The following is a 7201-nucleotide window of genomic DNA, read 5'->3' as shown; positions in this document are numbered from 1 at the left end:
CCCCCCAATACACACAGAAACTGAAACTATTCTTGGTTAGATTTAAGTCTCATTACCATGCTGGGTCCTCCCGTATTATTTCAACTGATTGGAATATGGTGGCAAAGGAATAAGTTCTCCATACAATTTTCTTCCGATCCTATTAGTTGCAATACAATTACAGTGAATACATCAATTCTTCGTCCCAGCAGCTCCTGGAAAGAGCCACCTATTAAAAGCTGGCTTATTAATGGAATTGTACATCCAGGATTAATCGGGMCACGTTGGCCATTTCCATTTCTCACTCCACAAGTGCTTTTGTTTGCTTAATAGGCTGAAGTAACTTGAGAATGACACAACTTAGAGCTTCCCCCATTTGCTCTGAATRTCGCCAGCAAATTTTAATATCACTTTCCTCACCGGCATCTCTCTGGGATAAAACCTGGCATATGCTGCCAAGGAAATCCAACAGCAGGGTGGGGAGGGGCAGAAGGGGCTTTTTGCCTTTGGCAGAGCCAACAATGTGAAATACCTCATCCATCCAAGGCTTCAAACCCAAAAAACRGCAACACCAACAAAATTTGCCAAAGCCAGCTGGAATATCATCCCAAGAGCAGTTCAAAAGCATCCCAAAGCCACTAAGAGCATCACGYCCTGCCCAACCTGATGTAGGGAATCCCCTCCAGCCCTCCCCAGTTCCTGGGAAGCCCCAACCAATCCCAACCATGGGAAGCCAGTTCTGTTAAGCCAGTCCCATTAAGCCAGTCTCATTAAGCTAGTCCCATTAAGCTAGTCCTATTCCCCAGCATCATCCCTGCACTTGGAAGCAAGGACGCCGTTTCCCAGCGCAGATATTCCTGTGGCAGCAAAGTCACTGCATGTTGCAGCACAGTAATGTAGTATGACTTTTCCCTTTAATGGAATTTTTCTAGCCCACTAGGAAAAAAAAGACTCCATTAGCCATACTACAAAGGCTCCTACTTATTAGTATTTTAGAACAGTGGCAAAAAACATTTCTTGAATCTAATTATTGCTGACAAATATGAAAATTGAAATCAAAGTTAAATTTTCAGCTACAGTGCCTCATTCGGCCGCGGCTCGCCCGCTCCCGACGATTGCATCAACACATTTATTCTGCTGAGCAGGCTCCCAGATTGGGCCCCCCCATTCCCTGCAGCCCACCCCTCCATCTTCRGAGGCATTAACTCTGACATATTCATCTCAGCAGCTGGGCCACAGAACTAACTTCATGTTTACCAGTTGTACGCAGCCGATGGATCGGAGCGAGGCTTCCAGGGCTGGAGAAGGAGGGAACAGAGCTTGCTGCTTGAACAAGAAGGGAATAGAACTTGCAGGCTGCCTTTTTTTCTTCTTTCCCTCATTTTTTTTTTTTAATTTATTGTTATTTATTTCCGACTTCGCTGTCTCCCATCCCCTCCCAACCCCATCTCCAAAAGGGTGATTTTAAATTCCACAAGACAGAGGATATGGAAGGGAGGGGAGAATGGAGAGAGGGGGGAAATAAGGGGGAAAAAAAAAGCCTTGTCAACATATTTCCTTTCTCCTACCTCCCCCCAACATACTGTAAAAATCAATCCCCTTTGTCATTTTGCTCTGCTTGTGTGAATGTTTAATGGCTGTCGAGGGAGATAATGATTGCTGCTAGGAAATTCATTTCAGATTTGCTATTTATAAAGTACTTGGTGCTCAGGTGGGAAATTAACATAAGGAAGGGGGAAAGGGACCAAACCAGGGAAAAAAAAGGAGCAGGAGAGGAGGGATGAGATGCTGCAGGGCTGGTTGGAAGGGGATGGAGCCCAAAGAGAGCCTGCATCTGGTCCCATCTCTCCTGGGACAGAGGGAAAAGGCTTTCAYGGAGCAAGGATGGCACTGCCAGCCCCTCCCAATACCCACCCATGGATGCAAAGACAGAGCTGGGATTATTCCCCACGTGGCTTTTGGAGCTCCTCACATGCCATCCCCCAAAATGCTGACCACCAGCCCCAGCATCACCCATGGCTGGTGCTTYAGCTCCCCCTCCAGCCCTTTGGATTAACCCCAAATCCAAATGAAATCACAATATGGGTATTTTTAAGTGAATGCTGCAACAAAAATACACAAAGCAGACACTTCCAACATCGAATGCACTCATCTCAGGCATGAATCAAAGATGGAAAAACCATGAGCCAGGGTTATTGTGCTGGTCAAAATGCCTGCTTGGAGAAAGGAAAAGCAGTTTTTAAAGCAAAACACAGGKATGTCCCAAATCCTGTGAGCCCCCTCTCCCCTCAAAGCCCATCAACCTGTTGCCACGTGTCAGGTTTTTGAATCCCAAGGGAATTCCCATCTGTGGTAYGGCAGCACCAACGCTGCCATTGAGTTGCTAATTCCTTGTCTCAGAAGTTGCTTTTCACTTYCTGATTTTTCAATAATAGGCTTGGTATGAATCCCTTAAGCTTCTGAAATAAGCCGAAAACCGCTTTTCCAGCCATTTACATAAACACAAGTGGATCAGAAGGAATAATCATAGTTTATGCATTATTTGGGGGCTTTGGAGATGGTTTCTAATGTGGTGTCAGGTTTTGAAGCCCTAAACATACAATGGGAAGCGTTGACGTGCAGAAAAGCAGCACAGAAAGTAAACAATAAATAATACACGTTTTTTTCATGTTGTCTTCAGTGACAAGGCGGTTTTGGCTCCGCCACTACCCCGGCCTCTAAYGGTTCATGGATCCTGCTCCTTGCCAGCTTTGTTCCAAAAAGGGCTTCATTAAGAGAGATGTCACTCATCCTAAATCCAAATTCACCCCGTGCCAGCCAGCCCTGCCGCTCTCCTGCGCCTTGGCCCGCTATCAAAAACCCCAGTGCTGGCTTTGGGAATTGACTTTGGAAAACTGAAAGTCTAACGGAGGCACCCTCTGATCTCTAAATACCATCTGTCCTGTAGAAAGAAAATAAAAGCTAAAAACACCCAAACCAACCCAGGCACTAAGTGCTATTCACCAGATAACTCCTCTATGAGAGGGAAAAAAGCCCCAAACACTCAAAAAGAGAGAGAATATTATGGTATTAATGAACCTTGCTTTGCTCTGAGGGCTTGTCACGCTTCCAGTGAGGCGGGTCAGGTTTGGCTTTCAAACCAGTTCTTTAAATCAAGAATTCTGTTTCTGGTAAAATGGAAACATTAGCAAAGGATCTGTTTTGAAGAAATAACAATACAAAATGGAACAAGGCTGGAGACTCCAGGCTCTTTGATACCACTGCAATACGGCCTTCGGAGCTCTTTTTTTTTTTTTTTCCTCTGTTTGAAATCACTTCACAACTTTGTACATAAAGCTTCGGCGAGCTCCAAAGAAAAAAAAATGCTTCAAAAATCAATCCTTACTTTTCCCAGAATTTACTTTCACTGGGAATTCATGATTGTTCTTTTTTTTTATTATTTCAGTTTGGAATTAGAAAAACCTGAAACATTCTGCTCCGTTTCTAATATTACACAATTTCCTGTAGCATTTCCCATTCCTCAGCAGCTGCTCTCTCCCACCGTGAGTCACTGGAAGATGTGAACCAGCCCCATGGAGTGAGCTTTCGTGGGTTTCCAAGCTCTTTTCCAACTTAAATTGGGGTTTCCCAGGATCAGYRATGTGCAAGGAAAAYTCAGCATCCCCTMAAGGCCRGGTTKGAYRGGGCTTGGAGCAACYTGGGATGGTGGAAGGTGTCCCTGAGATGAGCTTCAAGCTCCTTTCCAACCCAAATAATTCTGGGATTTTTTCCTGTTATTTCCCAAAAAAATCCCTGTGGAGCACCTGYTCCCACCCTTCCTCCCAGCCAGACYCACCACTGCTCCAGCAGTGAGCCCTTGGCAGGAGCCACAGCCCACCAGGTGGATGGAGCTGAACTTCCACCACCTCCAGAGGGTCCTGGGTGCTGTGCTGGGACTCCTCAGTGCATTGGCAGCACCTCCACCCCCGTTATCCCCTGGGAAKGCAGAGGATGCTGTGCCAGCTTCCAGCAGTGCTTCAAAGGGAACATTCCAACCACCAGGAATTTAGGATGCCCGGAATCCTGACTTCCCCACTCAGCTGCTACGAAACATTTCAGAGTTTCATAGCATTTCAGAGGYTCCTCTTTTTTTTTYTCTTTTTGAACGCCCTGATTAGTAAGCGAAGCATGTGGGAGGTGGAGGAAGGGAAAGTAGGAGGGGGGKGCTGAGAATGCCAAGATCCAAACACTGTCTTTAGTGGGAACAGTCAACAGGACAAGGGGGTCAGGGGGTCAATTAATTTACAACAGCTTTCAGCATTAGACATATTAACTGTTAAGAGCATCAAAAATCCATGCTCTCCTTCTTGGCGGCAGATAACAGAGCCCAGCAAGGCAGCACCTCTGATTTATTATTAACCAGGAGCAAGGTGCGTGCCTGGGAAGGAGCAGGGAGGGAGGGAGGGAGGTGGCCAGCTCCTCCCAGCTGCCAGCCACAGCTCCAGATGTGCTGGGAGCACCAGGGATGTGACATCTGGAKGGTGCAGCCATGGAAGGGCTGGAGGGATTGGGGTGCCCCAAGGGAAAAGGGACAAAGAGGCCAATGTTTGTAATTCTGGTTTTTTTCATGGATCCACAGAATGGTTTATGGTGGGAAGGGAACTTGAAGATCATTTTGTTCCACCCCCTGCCATGGGCAGGGACACCTTCCACTGTCCCAGGGTGTTCCAAGCCCTGTCCAGCCTGGCTTTGGACATTTCCAGGGATCCAGGGGCAGCCACAGCTTCTCTGGGCACCCTGTGCCAGGGCCTCCCCACCCTCACAGGGAAGAATTTCTTCCCAATATCACATCTAACCTCACCCTCCAACAGTGGGAAGCCATCCCTYTCCTYGTCCTCTCCCTCCAGGCCCTTTTTCAAAGTCTTCTCCAATTCTCCTGGAGCCCCTTYAGGCCCTGGAAGGGYCTCTAAGTTCTCCCTGGAGCCTTCTCTTCTCCAGCTGAACAATCCCAGCTCTCCCAAACTTGTGTTTGCCTATAAAAGCTACCAAAGGCATGACAAACCCATGTTCCAAGGTGTGGGTGCTGGCTGGCAGTGGGAGACAGCAGCATGGCTTGGACTTGCACTGGAAAATCCCCAAATCTGGCATTTCACTCATTTTGGCCCCTGTTTGAAACCAAGAGCTCAACTCCAAGTCCGAGTCACAGCTCCAAGCCTTTGCCATGAACATCAGAGATGGATCAGGTCTGGCTCCTGCTGAGCCTAACGGGAGATTTGTCACTGTCCATCAAAGGAGAATGACCAGCAATGCTTAAAAAATCCTATTTCCCCTCTTTAAAGCTCTTCTCCCTTCAACTGGACAACAAGCAAGGAAAGTTTTGCCTTTCTTGCCGCTACTAAAGTTTGGAAAACGAAGAAAAACACAAATGAGGGTCTCTTTCTGAGACCCCATGGCCAAACTTGGTGCTTCCCAGGCTGCTGAGGAAAGCTGAAGTCCACCTCCTGTCCACCTCCTGTCCACTCCTGTCCACCTCCTGTCCACTCCTGTCCACCTCATGTCCACCTCCACCACCTGTCAGGAGCTGCCTGAGAAGCAGAGCTCTCCCCATCCACTCCATCCCAATTTATCACAGCAAATAGCAAGACCTGCTCGCTCACCTGACCTAGATCTGTCAACTGATCAATTTTTTCCCCATAGGGGAAAAATAAAATTAGGGGGAAAAAATCACAATATGGGTATTTTTAAGTGAAAACTGCAAGAAAAATACACAAAGCAGACACTTCTAATATCAAATGCAYTCAGGAAGTCGAAGGAAGATGGAAAAATCATGAGCCAGGGTTATTGTGCTGGTCAAAACGCCCACATGGAGAAAGGAAAAGTAGTTTTTGTAAAACCACAAGGATATCCCAAAACTGGCTGCAGCCTCCAGAGCGTCCAGCACCACTCTTGCACAGCAGAATGGTCCCTAGGGTGGTTCAGAAGTTCAGTTTCATCAGAGGAGGGCTTTTCCAAACTCCCACCTCTGCTTATCAAACTGATATTTTCATCTCCTTTTGACCAGTGAAGCTCATCCCAAATGTGGGAAAGAGAGAGCAGCCTCACATCAACCTGGGCTTCCACAGAACCCCCAAATCTGGCACTTTGCTCATTTGGGGCCCTGTTTGAAACCAAGAGCTCAGTGCAGCTCCAAGCCTTTGCCATGGACATCTGAGATGGACGATTCTTGGCCTCCTAACGTGCCCACTGTAGATGGCCACAGGCTCCTTGTTCTCGTGTGTTTTATGGCCAGTAAACAACAGCCTGTCCTGAAATGTGTGTCAGCACTTAGGGGACCTCACTCATCTCTAACCCACCACTGGGGCTCCTAAACCTGTTGTAGCTACTCCACAAACCAACTCTAGCATGTGTTCTCGGCTCTAAGGCAACTCATTACACACAACAGAGTTTAGATTTCATTTTGATTTAATTTTGGTTTCATTTTGGTTTCATCTTGATTTCATTTTCAATTCATTTTGTGTTTTCTCATTTTGATCTCCATCTCTTTTGATGGCGATCTCTTCACACCCACAGCACAGTGCAACTACAGCTTTACTCCTCGTTGTATCCTGCCAATCTGCTGCTGTGTCACCAGCTCAGCGCAGGGCCACTCACAGGGGAGCAGCAGCAATCCACATACAGAAACCCCCACCTGCAACTCCACCACCCAAACCAAAATCCCAACTTCCAGCATTTTGGGTACCATCCAGAGCTTTACACAACACAACTGCTTTCCAAAGGTCGGCTCAGGTCGCTGTTTGCTCCGCTGCATCTTAAAAATGTGCCAATTAATCCCAGGCGGTGGCCTGATTTCCAGAGGTGCTGATACCTCCTCACAGCTCCGCTGAGAATCCACAGGAATGACAAACGTTCAGCCATGCTCCAAATTCAGCCATCGAGCAGCCCCAGTGCATTCCCCTCCTTTTATGTACTGCGTATAACTGGGTTATCTAATCATGTAGCTATTGATTATTACTCTTATTACCTATTAAATAGCTATTTTCTGCTGTTGGGGTGAATATCACATTTTATTGACCCGCACAATAACTATTAACCACATCTAATATTTTTCCCGAGGACCAATAAATCCGGGGATTCACAAAAAGATGTCGATACGCGTAATTTTTCTTGCACGCATTCATTAGCGCAAATTACCTCCTGCTCCAGCTGCCAGGAGGCTTCCCCTCGCCCCTCCACCGAGAGAAAA

This window comes from Malurus melanocephalus, unplaced genomic scaffold (assembly GCF_030028575.1).
Source record: "Malurus melanocephalus ecotype Western Australia unplaced genomic scaffold, MMel_1.1 scaffold_520, whole genome shotgun sequence".
NCBI classification, from domain to species: Eukaryota; Metazoa; Chordata; class Aves; order Passeriformes; family Maluridae; genus Malurus; species Malurus melanocephalus.
The sequence above is the reverse complement of the archived record's forward strand: the minus strand, read 5'-3'. Positions refer to the sequence as shown.